The 22,787-nt window shown below is 42.0% G+C and overlaps 1 long non-coding RNA gene and 1 other non-coding gene across 14 annotated transcripts in view; both read right to left on the reverse strand.

The window, feature by feature from the left end:
- The window catches only part of LOC102551339 (uncharacterized), a 254,334-nt gene that overhangs the window by 157,484 nt on the left and 74,063 nt on the right, over window positions 1-22,787 (reverse strand). The gene's annotated exons all lie outside the window — the stretch shown is intronic.
- Window positions 13,744-13,849, reverse strand: LOC120096874 (U6 spliceosomal RNA). Its single transcript, XR_015637800.1, has one exon. It is a non-coding gene; the product is annotated as a U6 spliceosomal RNA (small nuclear RNA).

Consider the following 22,787-nt stretch of genomic DNA (forward strand, 5'->3'; position numbering starts at 1 on the left):
CACAGGTAATCAACTAAAAGAGGGAAAGCCGATAATTATTCTTCTATGACAATACAAACCCAGCTAAGTTCATGTATTCATTAATTTACACTCAACCTCATCTCAAGTATTATATTGTCAGAGGCAATTTTCTGGGCTCCCAATCCCACATGATCTGTGGACTAAGGTGTCTACAGGTTAAACTAGTGTTTCATCACACTGATCTTAGCTCGTTCCCGGATATACAAGAACTGGTACGATTGGTTTTAACCATACCTACCATCCCTGGTAGGGTATGAGACCAACAGGCAAAAGCAGGGACCCCATCTGGTTTTCTTCCCAGAGACAGATCCAGTACCTAAGACAATATTTAGCTTGTAGAAGGCACTAAATAAATATTGTTGGATTAGGACTGAAAAACACACCTGTCTCACTCACAAATGGAGTATGCAAAAAAAAAAAGCAAGGCTTTTAAGACTTTCTGTAAATGTTTGTTTTCCAGGGGAAAAATTAATGCACTGCACATAGGCAATAAGAAATACATAATTTCTTTCCAGAAAAAGTGAATATGACTTCACTTGATTAAAAGGTCTTAATCATTCAGACAACTCCAGAATATTGGCCAGTGTCCTGGGGGTGGGGGTGGGGGTTACAGAATTTATAAATACTGCCTCCTTCTTTCTCTTGGTTTATAACTAATGCATAAATAAAGGTGATACACTGATGCATACAGCTTCGGTTCTAACCAGCCCATTAAATTATGCCTTTCAATCTGGGTCTTTGTGTCTGTGTTGCTATGATAAAATACTAACAAGAAGCAACCTTAGGGAGGATAGGTTTATCTGTCTACAGGTTATAGTCTATCATCAAAAGAAATCAAGGCAGAAACCTAGAAACAGAAATGAAGCAAGGACCAGAGAAGAATACTCCCAAATTACTTGCTTTCTTGACTTGATCCATTGCTTTCTTGTATAACTGAAGACTACCTGCCCAGGAGTAGTACCACACACAGTGGGATGGACCCTCCCATGTCAATTATTAATGAGGAAAAAAATGCCTTGATGGCCTGTAGGCTAATTTATTAGAGCAATTCTTCAAATAGTGTTCCCTCTTCCAATGACTCAATCTTGTGTCAGGCTGACAAAAAACTAACCAGCACAACCTGTATCCAAGTAGCTTATGATCTTCTTGCTGCCTTCCATGACTCCAGACTGCAGGAATGCACATCTGCAGAAAGGTTTGTATCTGTAAGACACAGACACTTAAAGGGCTTCCTCCTTTGCCTAGGATACTGCAAAAGATGCTACAGGTTGGGGGCTTATTCTTCCCTGGAGCATCATGAATGTTATTCAGGTGACTCACAAAGGAGAATGGGTGAAGAGAGTGTCCAGTAGGCTAGTACGTTTCTCTAAGACCCAACAATTAAGCACTGAGGCAAAAAATAGATAGATAGATAGATAGATAGATAGATAGATAGATAGATAGATAGATAGATAGATAGATAGATAGATGGATGGATGGATGGATGGATGGATGGATGGATGGATGGATGGATGGATGGATGGATGGATGGGTGGGTGGATGGGCAGGCAGGTAGGCAGGCAAGCAGGCAGATAAAATAATGATAAAGAAGATAGCCGAAAAACTTGTTTGGTGAGCTTCCTTTTTCTAAAATTCAGGACACAACGTTCATAGTATATGAACAGTGGTCATGAAAGGCAAGAGACCAAGCAATATGCAAGCTTGCCTTCCCAGATGGTACAATTCATGACCATCACTGACCTTCATTCCAAGTGTCTAATAACTAACACCCATTTCTCAAAAGTGTGGTGTGTGTGTGTGTGTGTGTGTGTGTGTGTGTGTGTGTGTGTGTATGAGTAGGGTACCATGTATGTGGAGATTAGAGGATAACTATTCTAAAGTTGTCCCCTGATTCTACTTTGGAATCAGGCTTTCTGCTGCTACATTGCATGCTCCAGACTAGCTGGTTCTCAAGCCTCTAGCTCATGCTTCTTGCTCTGCTTAGTGTCTTGCTTTAGGAGTGCTAAGATTACAGATATGGGTCACCACTTCTGACCTTTTTATATGGATTCTGGGGTCTAAATCAGTCTTACAAGTCAAAATACTTTGACCCTGCTGAGTCATGCCTCCAGTTCCTGTAATATCCCCTTTTTATTCTCAAGGACCCTAGGGGCTTTCACCAGCCTTACACCTACCCAACTCAGATCAAGATGAGTCCAAGTTCCAGCTCCCCACCTCAGGTCAAGGCTAGGCCAAGTTCCATTCTCCACCCACAGTTCTCGTGAGGAACAGGAATGTATTAATAGTCACCTGACCCTCTGGTCCCAGTTAGAGTTCGAATGCATGTCATAATCTGCCCATGCTTGCTAGCCAATAGCCATGTTTAGTCCCTTGCTGATGTAACCTGTCCCCCTAAAAAGTATAAACTGCGTATTATAGGCATTCGGTGAGTCGCCTTCTAGTCACTCACCACCAGGGGCTGATTGAGGGTCGACCCCACTACACTAGAAAATAAACCTCTTGCGTTTGCATCAAACTATGTTCTTGTGTCTCACTTGGGGGGATCAAGTAATTAAGACTCACTTCAAGTCTTACAATTCTTTGCAAAATAGTTTAAAAAAAGCCAAAGACCACAGGTTCACACTTTCTAAAGGTATGATATTAGACCCAGGAATAGACATGAGAGTCAGTACATTTGTGTCCCTCGCCTGGTTCCACTCTCTGCTGCCCAGACACCTCCAAGTTTTAGACCCTTTTAAACAGTAAAAGGAATCTTCATTAGAGGGACATCAAATTAGGAAAGGCATCAAAAGTATTAAGAGATCCATTTGATGCCGTAACATTTACCCCAAATCCAAAGAAGACTGACTTGGGAGAGCTCCTCTCCTCAGGGTGAGCCCCTTCTCATCCTGTAGCTTCTTGCTCAACTTCACTCACTCACTGCATAGTGACAATAGCTAAGCGTTCCTCAACATCAGCCATGGGCCCCGCACTTAAACTGAGCACTCCACATGCAATATCCACCATACTCACAATGCATAAAGTAGACGGAACACCATATTATAAAGAAAAGGACTAGGGCTTGGCAGTTCCTTACTGAGACTTATACAACTAGCCAAAAAAGAACTGAAATCCAAACCTAGGACACTTGACTCTGCGGCCTTTACTCTCCTGTCATAGTTACAGGAGCAAGGAGAAATCTCTTCGGAGTATGGAGGGAAGGACGCCTTAAAGTGTAAGCCGTCACCTGTTGGTTCTGACTAGTTAAATTCAGGAGAAAGGTAACAGTGCTTCCTGGGAAAGCTTCTGCCTCAAACCTTCCTTTTAAAGAGGTACTTCTCTGTACCTGCCCTTCATTCTACCCTTAAAACAGGTAAAGATTGGCACAGAGAATATCCAGGAGCTTTCTCAAACTCATTGATGAAATATTTCTTTGTTTTCAGTTAGATGATGCAGTATCTGTTCTGCAAAGGTGGGCTAGGGGCTATGCAACCCTACTTGGTCCATCCTTCTCCAGTTCTGCTGAGCATTTCAACTACCCAAGCATGGCAGAAATGGTGCTGTATGGATTCCATTGCTGAATCCTGGGAGATCTACACCTGAACTCATCTTTCTGGGATCATTTTCACCAATCTCCCAGCCACAATGATTTCAGAAGCCTACCTAGGAACCTGGAGACCGGGTACCTACAACCTCCAATATGTGCCTGGTCTGGATTATTCAACCTAGTAAGACTTCCAAATAACTGTATCCCAGACAAAATCAAGTAGAATGAAATACATTGACTGAGTTCAGTCAACCTAGAAAGTTGTTACAGACAACAGAATCCTTGTTGATTTGCACCATTAAGTTTAGGGATGGCTTACTGCCCAGCGATGGCAAGAACATGACCCTTTGGTGGCCCCTGAGTTTCTGGAACAGAGCTGTTATTATTCTTAACCTCTTGGGAAGGTTCCGCTTGTAACATCCCTTTGTTTAAATGAGGGTTTAATTGAGAAACGCTACCTTCTGCTCTGTTTTCCTTGCTGAAAAGGTAAAGCTAAAAAAAAGAAGAAGAAGAAGAAAAGAAAAAAAACAGTTCCAAGCAACATAATTACTATGTTGATTGACCATTCCACAAATAGCTTATAAATGAATAGTACGTTTCAGAAGGAATCTATGGAGAATTAGCCCCAGTCCATTGAGGAAGAAACATGTCCACAGACTAGTTAATGGTGAAACTGGAGGACAAGTGAGTAATCAGGAGTTTAGAGAAAGAAAATGTTTATCTTGTGGCCCCAGTCACAGCTTAAAACTCAATTTAGGCTAATGTCTGTAAATGGCAAGTAGCTATTAGCAAATCAATTAATTAGGGTCTTGTTGGCTCCTCTAGTGTCAACTCTGATTATTTGTTTGTTTGATCTGAGGTATATTTGGATTATTTAAGATCACTCCTTCTGGGACCAACAAAAGATAACATTGAATGTCTCGAGTATGTGAGAATTTGAGAATAGATTTTTATCCTAGTCTATTTAGGGCAATGCTTTCAGAGCCCAAGACAATCTGTAAATGAAATTAACAAATGACTAGCTTTCACAGTAAATGTTCAAAGAGTGCAAATTAATTAAATTTGTCTGGAGAAAAAAAAATTTGTCTGGAGAAAAAAAATCCCATATTCTGGAGTGTTTGTTCAGAGTAAAGGGGCAGGGGATTGCCTTTGCCAGTTGTTTTTTGTTTCCAGTTGTTATTCTCTTGCTTGGGGTCTGAGAAAGAAACCCAAGCTTCTAGAAGGGAACTGAGGCAGAGGAGTGAGAACTCCCTCGAACAGCAGAGACACCCCCTGAGGCGGTACAATCTGAGAAACACTAATTATCTCTTCACTTCTCAAAGGCACACTTGTCTCCTCCATACATGACTCAGGGTTTTTTCCTTGGCGCTACAGCTTGATCTCAACCGAATTCTTTAGCTGTTCAGTTTTGCCCCCACTGTATTCTCAAAGAAAAGAATGAGGGTTCCACTTTTAGCTTGAGGTTAAAAAAAAAAAAAGGAAAATTCCCTCTCTCATATGCTAGAAAGTGGCTCTCATAACAAAATAATTACCTAATTAAAGTGCTCAATTGAATCAGTTACCACAAGCCCAATTAAATCGGGAGGCCAGCAGAAATATATTGTACCTGATAAGCAGAGTTAGTGTCGAGATGGTCATAGAGCATGAAGATCATTCTCTCGGTTAAACTCCGGGAAGAGGTTATTCACTCTTCCCTCTACAAGCTACTGTCTTCTCGATAAACTACTGTTTCTAATATACCAATGGAGCTACCCAACCCCATGGTGTGACCGTCAAATGCCTGTGTGTCAATTTGTTGACTTTATCAATGAGCCTCTAGCTGTACCTTCAGAAAAAGGAAAAGGCATTGGCGGCCAGTTTCTCACACGATCTCCTCGTTTCTTTTTCTTCTTTCGGGGGTATGGACACACAAGCCATGGAAGAACATCTTACTTTGAGCAGACCAGACTGATGTGCCCACCTCCCAGCCAGCAAATCCCACTCTTTTAAGTTCTAGTGTTTCGTTAGCCTGAATAACTGGGAAAGCTTTATACTCAGTGTGTGATCTCCATGGGCTGGATTCCAGTGCTCTCCTACCCTTTTTCCAATTTCAATCTCATCTCTTACAGTTTGTACGCACGGTAAGATAAGCCACACCCAGACAGCCACCTATTCTCCCCATGTACGCTGGAAATTCTGGAAAACAGGAGAAGCCCATACAGGTACGCTTCAATACATGAGCTTTGATCTTTGGAGACTTTATGCTTCATGAAAACCATGACTCAGTAGATGCCATATTGTTGCAGTTAAAAAAAAAAAAAAAAAGAGGCGGTGCAGCGGTTCCCACGCATTCTACTCCGTCCTTCTCTGGCTCTCTCTGACCACAGCGGTTGCTCCCACACTAGTTCATGCTCCGTCCGTCCCTCCATAGGAACTATCGCTAATTTATCTCAGTGGCTACACGCTGCCCCCAAGTATTCTCTGACCCTCGTGGTCCCTGAGAAGTGGCAAGGTGCCGCACTGGACTCTAGAATTAGTTCCCATGGGGCCAAATGGAAGTAACCATAATTTATCTCTAGTTAGTATCTCTCCTGGGGGCTCTCTGCTAACCTTGAACTCTCTGGTGCCAGCTACTGGGTAAAATCAGTGCTCTAGAAGGCCAGCATGGGTTGGCCTATCACAGCTCTCTGCCACAAACTCTGCTCACACTCCCAACAACCCAGTGAAATCATTATTCAATAAACTGTAAACAATCAGATTTATATGTTAAATTCTCAGTCCACAATACATCCACACAGTAAACTCACAACCAATTGATAAGGACATAAACCACCCACCTAGATAAGATAATTTGCCTACAAAAATCCATCCCAACTACCTGGGCAATTCAAGACCACCGGGATCTGGGTCATCCTTCTCCATCTCCATCTTGACTCTCCTAGCTTCTTTTCCCCTGCTTCTCCCTCTCCTTCTAAAACCTCTGTTCCCACCTCCCTTCCTTCTCGTTCAATGACAGGTCTCGTTTCATCTTGTCTGCCTTCACCTGCATAATGACCTCAACCAACAATGTATTGGAATTCTGATCATTACTTGAGCAAGCAATGTGTGGTCTGGGGCTTTTCCAGGAAGCTGTGCAGTCGACTCACCACAGGTACTAGTCATCCCAGAGGACCACACAGGGAAACAATCAACACTCTTTGGTGTGTTATGCTACTAAGTCCAGTGTATCAGTGGGGTAGGTGTATTAAATGCAATTTAATTCTGTCACCTAGCTCCTTCTGTGTCCCCTGCCCCAAACCCATTTTTTTTAATTTTTTTTTAATTTATTTAATAGGTATTAATAATTCTTTGGTTTCCCGATAAACATCCCCCTCCCCCCTCCCCTTCCTTATGGGTGTTCCCCTCCGAACCCTCCCCCCATTGCCACCCTCCCCCCAACAGTCTAGTTCACTGGGGGTTCAGTCTTAGCAGGACCCAGGGCTTCCCCTTCCACTGGTGCTCTTACTAGGATATTCATTGCTACCTATGAGGTCAGAGTCCAGGATCAATCCATGCATAGTCTTTAGGTAGTGGCTTAGTCCCTGGAAGCTCTGGTTGCTTGGCATTGTTGTACATATGGGGTCTCGAGCCCCTTAAAGCTCTTCCAGTTCTTTCTCTGATTCCTTCAACGGGGGTCCTATTCTCAGTTTAGTGGTTTGCTGCTGGCATTCGCCTCTGTATTTGCTGTATTCTGGCTGTGTCTCTCAGGAGAGATCTACATCCAGCTCCTGTCGGTCTGCACTTCTTTGCTTCATCCATCTTGTCTAATTGAGTGGCTGTATATGTATGGGCCACATGTGGGGCAGGCTCTGAATGGGAGTTCCTTCAGTCTCTGTTTTAATCTTTGCCTCTCTCTTCCCTGCCAAGGGTATTCTTGTTCCCCTTTTAGAGAAGGAGTGAAGCATTCACATTTTGATCATCCGTCTCGAGTTTCATTTGTTCTAGGCATCTAGGGTAATTCAAGCATTTGGGCTAGTAGCCACTTATCAGTGAGGGCATACCATGTATGTCTTTCTGTGTTTGGGTTAGCTCACTCAGGATGATATTTTCCAGTTCCAAACATTTGCCTACGAATTTCATAAAGCCGTTGTTTTTGATAGCTGAGTAATATTCCATTGTGTAGATGTACCATATATTCTGTATCCATTCCTCTGTTGAAGGGCATCTGGGTTCTTTCCAGCTTCTGGCTATTATAAATAAGGCTGCGATGAACATAGTGGAGCACGTGCCTTTTGTATATGTTGGGGCATCTTTTGGGTATATGCCCAAGAGAGGTATAGCTCGATCCTCAGGCACTTCAATGTCCAATTTTCTGAGGAACCTCCAGACTGATTTCCAGAATGGTTGTACCAGTCTGCAATCCCACCAACAATGGAGAAGTGTCCCTCTTTCTCCGCATCCTCGCCAGCATCTGCTGTCACCGAAGTTTTTGATCTTAGCCATTCTCACTGGTGTGAGGTGAAATCTCAGGGTTGTTTTGATTTGCATTTCCCTTATGACTAAAGATGTTGAACATTTCTTTAGGTGTTTCTCAGCCATTCGGCATTCCTCAGCTGTGAATTCTTTGTTTAGCTCTGAACCCCATTTTTAATAGGGTTATTTGTCTCCCTGCGGTCTAACTTCTTGAGTTCTTTGTATATTTTGGATATAAGGCCTCTATCTGTTGTAGGATTGGTAAAGATCTTTTCCCAATCTGTTGGTTGCCGTTTTGTCCTAACCACAGTGTCCTTTGCCTTACAGAAGCTTTGCAGTTTTATGAGATCCCATTTGTCGATTCTTGATCTTAGAGCATAAGCCATTGGTGTTTTGTTCAGGAAATTTTTTCCAGTGCCCATGTGTTCCAGATGCTTCCCTAGTTTTTCTTCTATAAGTTTGAGTGTATCAGGTTTGATGTGGAGGTCCTTGATCCACTTGGACTTAAGCTTTGTACAGGGTGATAAGCATGGATCGATCTGCATTCTTCTACATGTTGCCCTCCAGTTGAACCAGCACCATTTGCTGAAAATGCTATCTTTTTTCCATTGGATGGTTTTGGCTCCTTTGTCAAAAATCAAGTGACCACAGGTGTGTGGGTTCATTTCTGGGTCTTCAATTCTATTCCATTGGTCTATCTGTCTGTCTCTGTACCAATACCATGCAGTTTTTATCACTATTGCTCTGTAATACTGCTTGAGTTCAGGGATAGTGATTCCCCCTGAAGTCCTTTTATTGTTGAGGATAGTTTTAGCTATCCTGGGTTTTTTGTTATTCCAGATGAATTTGCAAATTGTTCTGTCTAACTCTTTGAAGAATTGGATTGGTATTTTGATGGGGATTGCATTGAATCTGTAGATCGCTTTTGGTAAAATGGCCATTTTTACTATATTAATCCTGCCAATCCATGAGCATGGGAGATCTTTCCATTTTCTGAGGTCTTCTTCAATTTCTTTCTTCAGTGTCTTGAAGTTCTTATTGTACAGATCTTTTACTTGCTTGGTTAAAGTCACACCGAGGTACTTTATATTATTTGGGTCTATTATGAAGGGTGTCGTTTCTCTAATTTCTTTCTCCGCTTGTTTCTCTTTTGTGTAGAGGAAGGCTACTGATTTATTTGAGTTAATTTTATACCCAGCCACTTTGCTGAAGTTGTTTATCAGCTTTAGTAGTTCTCTGGTGGAACTTTTGGGATCACTTAAATAAACTATCATATCGTCTGCAAATAGTGATATTTTGACTTCTTCTTTTCCGATCTGTATCCCCTTGACCTCCTTTTGTTGTCTGATTGCTCTGGCTAGAACTTCAAGAACTATATTGAATAAGTAGGGAGAGAGTGGGCAGCCTTGTCTAGTCCCTGATTTTAGTGAGATTGCTTCAAGTTTCTCTCCATTTCGTTTAATGTTAGCAACTGGTTTGCTGTATATGGCTTTTACTATGTTTAGGTATGGGCCTTGAATTCCTATTCTTTCCAGGACTTTTATCATGAAGGGGTGTTGAATTTTGTCAAATGCTTTCTCAGCGTCTAATGAAATGATCATGTGGTTTTGTTCTTTCAGTTTGTTTATATAATGGATCATGTTGATGGTTTTCCGTATATTAAACCATCCCTGCATGCCTGGGATGAAGCCTACTTGATCATGGTGGATGATTGTTTTGATGTGCTCTTGGATTCGGTTTGCCAGAATTTTGTTGAGTATTTTTGCGTCGATATTCATAAGGGAAATTGGTCTGAAGTTCTCTTTCTTTGTTGTGTCTTTGTGTGGTTTAGGTATAAGAGTAATTGTGGCTTCACAGAAGGAATTCGGGAGTGATCCATCTGTTTCAATTTTGTGGAATAGTTTGGATAATATTGGTATGAGGTCTTCTATGAAGGTTTGATAGAATTCTGCACTAAACCCGTCTGGACCTGGGCTCTTTTTGGTTGGGAGACCTTTAATGACTGCTTCTATTTCCTTAGGAGTTATGGGGTTGTTTAACTGGTTTATCTGTTCCTGATTTAACTTCAGTACCTGATATTTGTCTACGAAATTGTCCATTTCCTGTAGATTTTCAAGTTTTGTTGAATATAGGTTTTTATAGTAAGATCTGATGATTTTTTGAATTTCCTCTGAATCTGTAGTTATGTCTCCCTTTTCATTTCTGATTTTGTTAATTTGGACACACTCTCTGTGTCCTCTCGTTAGTCTGGCTAAGGGTTTATCTATCTTGTTGATTTTCTCAAAGAACCAACTTTTGGTTCTGTTGATTCTTTCTATGGTCCGTTTTGTTTCTACTTGGTTGATTTCAGCTCTGAGTTTGATTATTTCCTGCCTTCTACTCCTCCTGGGTGTATTTGCTTCTTTTTGTTCTAGAGCTTTTAGGTGTGCTGTCAAGCTGCTGACATATGCTCTTTCCTGTTTCTTTCTGCAGGCACTCAGCGCTATGAGTTTTCCTCTTAGCACAGCTTTCATTGTGTCCCATAAGTTTGGGTATGTTGTACCTTCATTTTCATTAGATTCTAAAAAGTTTTTAATTTCTTTCTTTATTTCTTCCTTGACTAGGTTATCATTGAGTAGAGCATTGTTCAATTTCCACGTATATGTGGGCATTCTTCCCTTATTGTTATTGAAGACCAGTTTTAGGCCGTGGTGGTCCGATAGCACGCATGGGATTATTTCTATCTTTCTGTTTCTGTTGAGGCCCGTTTTTTGACCAATTATATGGTCAATTTTGGAGAAAGTACCATGAGGAGCTGAGAAGAAGGTATATCCTTTTGCTTTAGGATAGAATGTTCTATAAATATCTGTTAAGTCCATTTGGCTCATGACTTCTCTTAGTCTGTCTACGTCTCTGTGTAATTTCTGTTTCCATGATCTGTCCATTGATGAGAGTGGGGTGTTGAAATCTCCCACTATTATTGTGTGAGGTATAATGTGTGTTTTGAGCTTTAGTAAGGTTTCTTTTACGTATGTAGGTGCCCTTGTATTTGGGGCATAGATATTTAGGATTGAGAGTTCATCTTGGTGGATTTTTCCTTTGATGAATATGAAGTGTCCTTCCTTATCTTTTTTGATGACTTTTAATTGAAAATTGATTTTATTTGATATTAGAATGGCTACTCCAGCTTGCTTCTTCTGACCATTTGCTTGGAAAGTTGTTTTCCAGCCTTTCACCCTGAGGTAGTGTCTGTCTTTGTCTCTGAGGTGTGTTTCCTGTAGGCAGCAGAATGCAGGGTCCTCGTTGCGTATCCAGTTTGTTAATCTATGTCTTTTTATTGGGGAGTTGAGGCCATTGATGTTGAGAGATATTAAGGAATAGTGATTATTGCTTCCTGTTATATTCATATTTGGATGTGAGGTTATGTTTGTGTGCTTTTCTTCTCTTTGTTTTGTTGCCAAGACGATTAGTTTCTTGCTTCTTCTAGGGTATAGCTTGCCTCCTTATGTTGGGCTTTACCCTTTATTATCCTTTGTAGTGCTGGATTTGTAGAAAGATATTGTGTAAATTTGGTTTTGTCATGGAATATCTTGGTTTCTCCATCTATGTTAATTGAGAGTTTTGCAGGATACAGTAACCTGGGCTGGCACTTGTGTTCTCTTAGGGTCTGTATGACATCTGTCCAGGATCTTCTGGTCTTCATAGTTTCTGGCCAAAAGTCTGGTGTGATTCTGATAGGTCTGCCTTTATATGTTACTTGATCTTTTTCCCTTACTGCTTTTAATATTCTTTCTTTATTTTGTGCGTTTGGTGTTTTGACTATTATGTGACGGGAGGTGTTTCTTTTCTGGTCCAATCTATTTGGAGTTCTGTAGGCTTCTTGTATGCCTATGGGTATCTCTTTTTTTAGGTTAGGGAAGTTTTCTTCTATGATTTTGTTGAAGATATTTACTGGTCCTTTGAGCTGGGAGTCTTCACTCTCTTCTATACCTATTATCCTTAGGTTTGATCTTCTCATTGAGTCCTGGATTTCCTGTATGTTTTGGACCAGTAGCTTTTTCTGCTTTACATTATCTTTGACAGTTGAGTCAATGATTTCTAGGGAATCTTCTGTTCCCGAGATTCTCTCTTCCATCTCTTGTATTCTGTTGGTGAGGCTTCTATCTACAGCTCCTTGTCTCTTCTTTTGATTTTCTATATCCAGGGTTGTTTCCATGTGTTCTTTCTTGATTGCTTCTATTTCCATTTTTAATTCCTTCAACTGTTTGATTGTGTTTTCCTGGAATTCTTTCAGGCATTTTTGCGATTCTTCTCTGTAGGCTTCTACTTGTTCTCTAAGGGAGTTCTTCACGTCTTTCTTGAAGGCCTCTAGCATCATGATCAAATATGATTTTGTCACTAGATCTTGCTTTTCTGGTGTGTTTGGATATTCCATGTTTATTTTGGTGGGAGAATTGGGCTCCGATGATGCCATGTAGTCTTGGTTTCTGTTGCTTGGGTTCCTGCGCTTGCCTCCTGCCATCAGATTATCTCTAGTGTTACTTTGTTCTGCTATTTCTGACAGTAACTAGACTGTCCTATAAGCCTGTGTGTCAGGAATGCTGTAGACCTGTTTTCCTGTTTTCTTTCAGCCAGTTATGGGGACAGAGTGTTCTGCTTTCGGGCTTGTAGTTTTTCCTCTCTACAGGTCTTTAGCTGTTCCTGTGGGCCTGTGTCTTGAGTTCACCAGGCAGGTCACTTGCAGGGGAAAAGTTCGTCCTACCTGAGGTTCCGAGGCTCAAGTGTGATCGTGGGGTACTGCCTAAGTCCTCTCCGTGGCGGCAGCAACCGGGAAGATCTGCGCCGCTCTTTCCGGGAGCCTCCGTGCACCAGGGTTCCAGATGGCGTTTGGTGTTTTCCTCTGGCGTCTGGATGTGCGCAGAGTGCAGTCTCTTCTGGTTTCCCAGGCGTGTCTGCCTCTCTGTAGGTTTAGCTCTCCCTCCCATGGGATTTGGGTGCAGAGAACTGTTTATCCGGTCTGTTTCCTTCAGGTTCCAGCGGTGTCTCAGGCGCAGGGGTCCTGCCGCTCCTGGGCCCTCCCCTACGGGAACCCAGAGGCCTTATACAGTTTCCTCTTGGGCCAGGGATGTGGGCAGGGGTGGGCAGTGTTGGTGGTCTCCTCCGCTCTGCAGCCTCAGGAGTGCCCACCTGACCAGGCGGTGAGGTCTCTCTCCCACGGGGTTTGGGAGCAGAGAGCTGCTGCGGGCCGGGATCCGCGGGTGTGGCCCAAACCCATTTTTTAACTCTACTGATCACTTCTGCATATTCAGATTGTTTTCTTTTCTTTTTTTTTTTTTTTTTTAGGTTTTTAGTTTTTATTAACTTGAGTATTTCTTATTTACATTTCGAATGTTATTCCCTTTCCTGGTTTCCGGGCCAACATCCCCCTAATCCCGCCCCCTCCCCTTCTTTGTGGGTGTTCCCCTCCCCTCCCAACCCTCCCCCCATTACCGCCCTCCCCCCCATAGTCTAGTTCACTGGGGGTTCAGTCTTAGCAGGACCCAGGGCTTCCCCTTCCACTGGTGCTCTTACTAGGATATTCATTGCTACCTATGAGGTCAGAGTCCAGGGTCAGTCCATGTATAGTCTTTAGGTAGTGGCTTAGTCCCTGGAAGCTCTGGTTGCTTGGCATTGTTGTACATATGGGGTCTTGAGCCCCTTCAAGCTCTTCCAGTTCTTTCTCTGATTCCTTCAACGGGGATCCTGTTCTCAGTTCAGTGGTTTGCTGCTGGCATTCGCCTATGTATAAAAATATGGAAGCCTCACGAATTTGAGCGTCATCCTTGCACAGGGGCCATGCTAATCTTCTCTGTATCGTTCCAATTTTAGTATATGTGCTGCCGAAGCGAGCCCTCAGATTGTTTTCTTGAGCATCCACATATGAAGTAGAATGTAGGATGTTTATTAATTTCTCTCTGATTTCTCTTAACGTGGTGTCCACTTTTCTTTTTTTTTTTTTCTTTTGGTTCTTTTTTTCGGAGCTGGGGACCGAACCCAGGACCTTGCACTTCCTAGGCAAGCGCTCTACCACTGAGCTAAATCCCCAACCCCGGTGTCCACTTTTCTAACACAGTAGGGTATCATACTCTATTGACTGAATAATATTCTGGTGTGCAAACCATGCTTTTTCTATCCATTCATCCATGGGTGGGAGTTGAGGATGATTCTGTATCTCAACTGTGTGGAACAGTGCAGCTTTAAGCATGGATGTGCAGCTTTTCATGGGTTGATATGGTTGCTTTTGAGTACATATGCTGTTGTGGCTTGGGTTTTACTGCTGTGAACAGACACCATGACCAAAGCAACTCGTATAAGGACAACGTTTAATTGGGGCCGGCTTACAGGTTCAGTCCACTATCATCAAGGCAGGAACATGGCAGCATCCAGGCAGGCATGGTGCAGGAGGAGCTGAGAGTTCTACATCTTCAACTGAAGGTTACTAGCAGAATATTGCTTCCAGGCAGCTAAGATGAGGGTCTTAAAGCCCACACCCACAGTGACACACCCACTCCAACAAGGCCACACCTCCTAATAGTGCCACTCCCTGGGCTGAGCATATACAGACCATCACATATGCAAAGTGAAGTTGCTACATAATACAGTAGATTTTTAGTTTTAGAAAAACCTGTATACTGTGGCTCCATAACGGCTGTCCTAAGTTATATTCACAGCATATATAACAGTTATTTGTCCTTTATCCATACCCTAGGAGATATTAGCCATCTCTTTTTGTATATTGATAAAATTTTGTTTATATTTGTTGGGGAGGGGGGCAGGTATGGACCATGATATACATGTGGAAATCAAAGAACAATTTGAAGAAGTTTGTTTTCTCCTTCTGCCAGTTAGGTTGGGGGAATCAAATACAGGTTGTCAGACTTGACAGCAAGAGCATTAGACCAGTGAGTCATCTCACCAGTCTTAGTTTGTGTACTTTTTTTCCCCATCTTATTAAATTGGGTATTTCTTATTTACATTTCAAATGTTATTACCTTTCCCGGTTTCCAGGCCAACATCCCTCTAACCCCTCCTCCTTCCCTTCTAAATGGGTGTTCCCCTCCCCATCCTTCCCCCATTACCGCCCTCCCCCCAAGAATCCTGTTTCACTGGGGGTCCAGCCTTGACAGGACCAAGGGCTTCCCCTTCCACTGGTGCCCTTACTAGGCTATTCTTTGCTACCTACACAGTTGGAGCCCAGGGTCAGTCCATGCATAGTCCATGTAAGTCCATGACTTAGTCCCTGGAAGCTCTGGTTGCTTGGCATTGTTGTTCATATGGGGTCTCAAGCCCGTTCAGCTCTTTCAGTCCTTTCTCTGATTCCTTCAATGGGGGTCCCATTCTCAGTTCAGTGGTTTGCTGCTGGCATTTGCCTATATATTTGCCTTATACTGGCTGTGTCTCTCAGGAGCGATCTACATCCAGCTCCTGTCGGTCTGCACTTCTTTGCTTCATCCATCTTGTCTAATTGGGTGGCTGTATATGTATGGGCCACATGTGGGGCAGGCTCTGAATGGGTGTTCCTTCAGCCTCTGTTCTAAACTTTGCCTCCCTATCCCCTCCCAAGGGTATTCTTGTTCCCCTTATAAAGAAGAAGTGAAGCATCCACATTTTGGTCATCCTTCTTGAGTTTCATGTGTTCTGTACATCTAGGATAATTTGAGCATTCGGGCTAATATCCATTTATCAGTGAGTGCATACCATATGTGTTTTTCTATGATTGGGTTACCTCACTCAGGATGATATTTTCCAGTTCCATCCATTTGCCTATGAATTTCATAAAGTCATTGTTTTTAATAGCTGGATAGTATTCCATTGTGTAAATGTACCACATTTTCTGTATCCATTCCTCTGTTGAAGGGCATCTAGGTTCTTTCCAGCTTCTGGCTATTATAAATAAGGCTGCTATGAACATAGTGGAACATATGTTTTTGTTATATGTTGGGGCATCTTTTGGGTATATGCCCAAGAGAGGTATAGCTGGGTCCTCAGGTAGTGCAATGTCCAATTTTCTGAGGAACCTCCAGACTGATTTCCAGAATGGTTGTAACAGTCTGCAATCCCACCAACAATGGAGGAGTGTTCCTCTTTCTCCACATCCTCACCAGCATCTGCTGTCACCCGAGTTTTTGATCTTAGCCATTCTGACTGGTGTGAAGTGGAATCTCAGGGTTGTTTTGATTTGCATTTCCCTTATGACTAAGGATATTGAACAATTCTTTAGGTGTGTCTCGGCCATTCAACATTCCTCACCTGTGAATTCTTTGTTTAGATCTGAATCCCATTTTTAATAAGGTTATTTGTCTCCCTGCAGTCTAACTTCGTGAGTTCTTTGTATATTTTGGATATAAGCCCTCTATATAATAGTTGTAGGATTGGTCAAGATCTTTTCCCAATCTGTTGCTTGCCGTTTTGTCCTAACAGCAGTGTCCTTTGTCTTACAGAAGCTTTGTAGTTTTATGAGATCCCATTTGTCGATTCTTGATCTTAGAGTATAAACCATCGGTATTTTGTTTAGGAAATTTTCTCCAGTGCCCATGTGTTCGAGATTCTTCCCCACTTTTTCTTCTATTAGTTTGAGTGTATCTGGTTTGTTGTGGAGGTCATTGATCCACTTGGACTTAAGTTTTGTACGGGGTGATAAGAATGGATCGATCTGCATTCTTCTACATGCTGACCTCCAGTTGAACCAGCACCATTTGCTGAAAATGCTATCTTTTTTCCATTGGATGGCTTTGGCTCCTTTGTCAAAAATCAAGTGCCTATAGGTGTATGGGTTCATTTCTGGGTCTTCAATTCTATTCCACTGGTCTATCTGCCTGTCTCTGTACCAATACCATACAGTTTTTATCACTATTGCTCTGTAATACTGCTTGAGTTCAGGGATAGTGATTCCCCTGGAAGTCCTTTTATTATTGAGGATAGTTTTAACTATCTTGGAATTTTTGTTATTCCAGATGAATTTGCAAATTGTTCAGTCTAACTCTAAGAAGAATTGGATTGGTATTTTGATGGGGATTGCATTGAATCTGTAGATCACTTTTGGTAAAATGGCCATTTTTACTATATTGCCAATCTATGAGCATGGGAGATCTTTCCATCTTCTGATTTTGAGCACTTTTGATACCAACTGTTCTAACTGGGATATGATCTGATCTTATCGCAGTGGTCCTTGTATTACATGGTGCCCAGGGATGGAGTCAAAAGTCTCGTGTGCTTCACTGCAATGGGATGGGTATAGATCACAGTCATCTGCTACATATTATTATCAAGCTGAAGAAAAGATAAGATAGAAACATCATTTACCCTCATATAGTGGGCACATAGTATCTGCCCTATTGAAACATCATCTTATCCCTTCTAAATGTACATAATTGTTGTGTGTCAGCTGTAGAGAAGAGCCAGCAGGTAAAAGGTGGGCAAGCCGGACAAACTGATTTCCATCCCAGGGCTCACATGAATAAGCCAGATACACTGGCCCAAGTCCACAGTCCCAGCATCCTCCAGGAGATGGCAGACTAAGAGAAGAGAACTGCCAGGAAACACCAAGCCAACCAGCCTGGAGGAGGCCTTAACAAGAGAGAGCCTGCCTCAACAAAGGAGGAGAGCCCCCACTTCCAAGGACTATCCCCTTACATGTTCCATAGCATGCCTGTATACACACACACCTTTTTTTCAGTTATTGTCTGTTATTGAGAAATGTTTTAAGACATGCTTATGACGATGGGATCATTACAAATTACACATGTTTTGCATAATTACCCTATCCCTTAAACATGTATCCTTAAAGTCATAATAAAGTACATGAATCCTATATGTATATTCAATTTCCAATACTTTCAATGTATAATGTATAATACCTGTATATAAGCCCACTGTCAGTCAAGGAGAATCAATATTTATCTGGACATGCTCAGAACAATGCCTACAACCAACCAGTTGTGAGGGGTGTTTGAAGGAAGTATGCAAAAGAAAGGAAGGAAGGAAGAAAGGAAGGAAGGAAGAAAGGAAGGAAGGGAGAAAAAGAAAGAAAAGTTTTTGAGGTTAACAAAAAGGAGTCCTTGGGTTCTTGTTACCATTTCCTGTTCCTGTCTCCATGTACTCTTGCATGATTGCAATAAGCGTCTTTGTCTAAATCTGTTGTATTAGAATGGCGGCTCTTCAAACAGATCACACCACGACAGCACAGTTCCACGAAAGAGGTTTACTGAGGGTTGGGGGGAGAGGACAAGGGGGAACAATGAAAAAGAAAGAGAAAGTGAAGACCAAGGGACTCTGCCTTTTATTTGGGCCATGACTTAACTGATGCCAACAAAAGGTATATGAATAAAATTATGATTATAAGGCTAAAGAGATGGCTACTATCAAAGCACGTGATTGGCAAGCATGAAGACCAAAAGTCAGAGCCCCACACACAAATGCTGGGTACTCATGATGCCTCAATTGAAATTTCAGCTCAGACGGGAGAGACCAGAGCCCCAGAATTAATTGCTTAGCAAGACTAACCACATCAGTGAGCTCTAGGCTTGATTGAAGGTCCCTAATGAAGTAAGTGGAATAGTGCTACTGGTTGGACCAGTCCCCACACTTGGAGCAAAACACACACACACACACACACACACACCATACACACACATACACACACACACCATACACACACACACACACACATCATACACACACACACATACACACACACATCATACACACACACCATACACACACAACATACACACACACATACACACACACACATCATACACACACACACCATACATACACACCATACACACACCATACACACACACACATATACACACACACACACACACCATACACACATACACCACACACACACACACACACACACACAATGGGGTGGAGAAAAATTAAAACTAAATAAGAATTCTTAAAGAGTGTGATTACAGATATGTGATATCACAATCTGTGAAAGGACATCATAGAGGGTCAATGTCTGGGCTCACTCAAACATAAAGCCTTAAGTACTCGGAAAGTCTGAAGAAGCTCAGAAAGAATCCGCCTGAAGTCGTGTGCATCATGTCTTTATCAAGAGTACAGTGTTTACATTCATGTTACGACGGTGATGTAATGGATATTTGCCTCTGAAAGGCAGGGATTTGGCTCATCTTTATCCTGTTCTTACACCTTTGAAACCATAAAGGAACCTAAATTTCCCTGTAGCAGAATGACTGAATTTACCAACTGCAGTTAACTTGAAAGCATTTTCTCTACTATCAGAGGAGAAATGTTTGACTTCCTTTTTTTCCCTGTTACTCATGATATCCCTTCAGGAATAATAATTACACTATATTTTAAATGTATACTATCAATGCTCTCTTCATAGACCACAAACAGCTTTGGGAAATTTCAGTGAGCCTATTTCTACTTTGACCTGGGAGTCCTTTGAACTCAGTGGGAGCACCACGGCCAAATCAACCCCACAGAGCGAGAACACTGAGAAGAAATGGAGCTGATACAAAAACACCCACAGGAAGACAGTGCGGCCATCTAAGTATGAGGGTTCTCAAAAGGCTGAGCTCGGAAAACAGTTGTGCAGAAATTCTTCAAGGAAGAAGAAAAACCTTTCCCAAAAGTGGCCAAGAGCTAGTCAAAACAGAAGATTAACAATTTAACATGCGTGTCAGTGAACAGCTGGATCCACATTCCAGGACTTGGTTATAAAATGTATTATTAGAAGCAGGCGTTTTCACTGCTGGTAAAGGCTCTCGCTTCACAAACTTGGTGGCTGAGCTCAATCCCTGAACCAATGTCAAAATGGAAGGAGACAACCAGCTTCATAAGGCTGTCCTCTGATCACCACACTCACCATGACATGTATGTCAAAGCACAAATATGACAAATTACATGGTGTTAATTTCCTTCAGATCGTAGAGGCTGGAAGGGCCAAGTGTTCTCCATGTGCTTCCTTTACCCCATGTCCTCCCATGGTCTTCCCTCTTGTCTGTTTCCTAAGTTGCTCTTATAAACATAGATATATGGACAAGGGTCCACCCTGGTGACCCTATTTAACCGTTATCACCACATCAGAGACCCTATCTCTACACAGTGACATTCCAAATCCGACTCCTACGACTAAGATTTCAACACACGGATTTTAGAGAATCCAGCCCAGCTCCTAACACCCTTTGAACTATTGTCAATCCTTGTAAACTGGTTGCTAATGTCCCCTTGTTCTCTTCTTGGCGAAAGAGGCAGAACAAGTAGAGTTAAAACCTAAGGACATAGGAAGCTGGTAAGCGGAGGCTGTGGACTCCACACCCAGCTTCACCTGCCGGGTCTCAACTCTAGTTAAGTACTGCAGTGGAAATAGAAACAAGGTGTCTTTGTTCCCTCAAACTCAGAGACACAGTACTCTACCCTGGGTTCCATGCCCAATGGAAAGCCTCCCGCCGAGTTATAAGGTCAAGTTAATCTTAACAATAAGAAGCATGTTCCAAAATCTATTATCTAAAATGTAATTCAAATCTCTGCTCTATGCTTCTTTAATTTCTGATAACGAGCACTTGGTGCTCAAGAGTATCTAGCGTTGTAAATTGAGGCAGCTAATAACCCCGGGAGTCAGCTTTTGAAATCAGTGACAGGGGTGCACTTCTCCCGCTCCTGACCTTGACATTCCATAACTGTAAGTATTGCTGATGCATTTGATTTCCTAGATGATAGTTTCTCTGTAAGTGAGTCCCAAGAACAAAAGTCTGTCCCCGGAAATAGAAATAGCCTCAGACTAAGCACAGCCCTTTATCATCAATCCATTGAATCTCTCTCCCCTGACCTAAGAGCCTAGAACTGTCCATAGGGTAATAATGAAAGAGAGGAGAGAGGGAAATACCCATTACCATTGTAAAGTGCACACTAACAGAAGGGGCCATCCCAAGTCTCTCAGCTTGTAATGTTTTACAGTTAGGCTGGGCCTTCCCAAATGTGTATGTGCATGTGTGCATGCATTCCTGTGTGTGTGAGTATGCTCATATCTATATGTGTCTCTGTGTACATGCACGTGTGAATGTACATGGATCTCTGTGTGTGTATATGTGTGTATATGTGTGTATTGTGTGTGCACATACATGTCTATATATGTCTCTGTGTGCATGTGTGCATGTATGCGCATGTGTGAGTGTATGTGTGTGCATGTGTGGATGAGTATGCACATGTCTATATGTGTCTCTGTGTACATATATACATGCATGTGTGAATGTATGTGCATCTGTGTGCATATATATGTGTGTATATGTGTGTATATGTGTGTATTGTGTGTATGTCTACATACATGTCTATATGTGTCTCTGTGTGCATGTGCACAAGCGTGTGTGAATGTACATGCATCTGTGTGTATATGTATGTATTTTATTATGTATGTACAGCCTCTGTGTGCATGTGTGCACACATGTGTGAATGTACATGCATCTATATGTGTATATGTGTGTGTTTATCTGTGGGGTGTGTGTGTGTGTGTGTGTGTGTGTGTGTGTGTTTAACACCTGGGGTCTCTCTACCTCTGGATTCACTCAGTAAATATATATTGACCTAATAAATGTCCTCTGACTAACACAAGAGAGTGTGACCTAAGCTGCAGTTGGTGACATCAGTCCTTTTTTTTTTTTTTTTTACTGTTAAGAACTCCTTTCTTAGGAGCTGCCACCAGACTCCTCAAAGGGTCTCCACTCCAGTATACATATAGTTAGTTGCCTAGAGCATTGCCTGCTAAGTGCTTCAGGATTCCTCTCCAGCATACAGTATGTCATCTGCAGACCAAACAAACACTTTCTTCATTCCAACTCTGCAAGTGAAATGTGTTCTCCCAGTTCACTCTTTTGAGCCCTCTGAATGCCCCTGAAGTAATTTTAAGCCATTCCATTTAATTTCCATGACAGCAGATTTATGAATATTTACTAATAGCAGGCAATGGCTACAGGGAAGGCCCAGATGAGGGCTCAATTCCACTGCATTTGTTTCAACAATAATGAAAAGTTTCTCGGGAATCCTTATGCCTTCCTACTCATTGTAAGGAGCATGTCCCAGCTTGAAGATCTCAAAGCAGAGGACTGAAACAGTCAGACATGATTTAAAAAAAAAGAGGGAACTGTTATCTTCCCCTAGGAAAAAAACAAGTCAGTGGGTCCAAGAGGTTAGAAACATTGCCTATAGGTCAGAGAGTGGCCTGGGGTAGAGACTGAGGTTATTAACCACTTGCATTCCCTTCCTGGGGCCCCTTTAGTCCTTTGATCTGGGTCTTAATGCGTTTTTTCATTTATATGTAGATTTCTTTTGATATGTAGATTTCTATTTCAAGTTGGTTTATAGACATCCCCAAAATTTTATTTATTTACTTATTTAGAAAACAAAATAGACTCTCTGCACATTTCAAACACTTGCTTTTCTGTAACTCAGATTTGATCATATCTGAGAACTTCAACTTCCCAAAACAACATCAAGATACTATTTCTGTTGGCATATTTAACACCAAAAGTGAATTTTAAGAACGGAAAGCTAAATAATCCACCTGTCTTAGTTTGGGGTATCTAGTAGTGTGAAGAGACACCATGACCATGGCAACTTATCTTTTTTAAAAAAAAATTGTTTTAATTGGGGCTGGCTTACATTTCAGAGATTTGGTTCATCGTCATCATGGTGAGAAACATGGTAGCTTGCAGGCAGACATGGTACTAAAGATACTGAGGGTTCCACATTCAGATCAGCAAGCAGCAGGAAGGAAGACTGAGACCTACTTCCTCCAACAAGACCACACCTCGTCCAA

Source organism: Rattus norvegicus, chromosome 14 (genome assembly GCF_021556685.1).
Source record: "Rattus norvegicus strain SHRSP/BbbUtx chromosome 14, alternate assembly SHRSP_T2T, whole genome shotgun sequence".
Classification (NCBI taxonomy): Eukaryota; Metazoa; Chordata; class Mammalia; order Rodentia; family Muridae; genus Rattus; species Rattus norvegicus.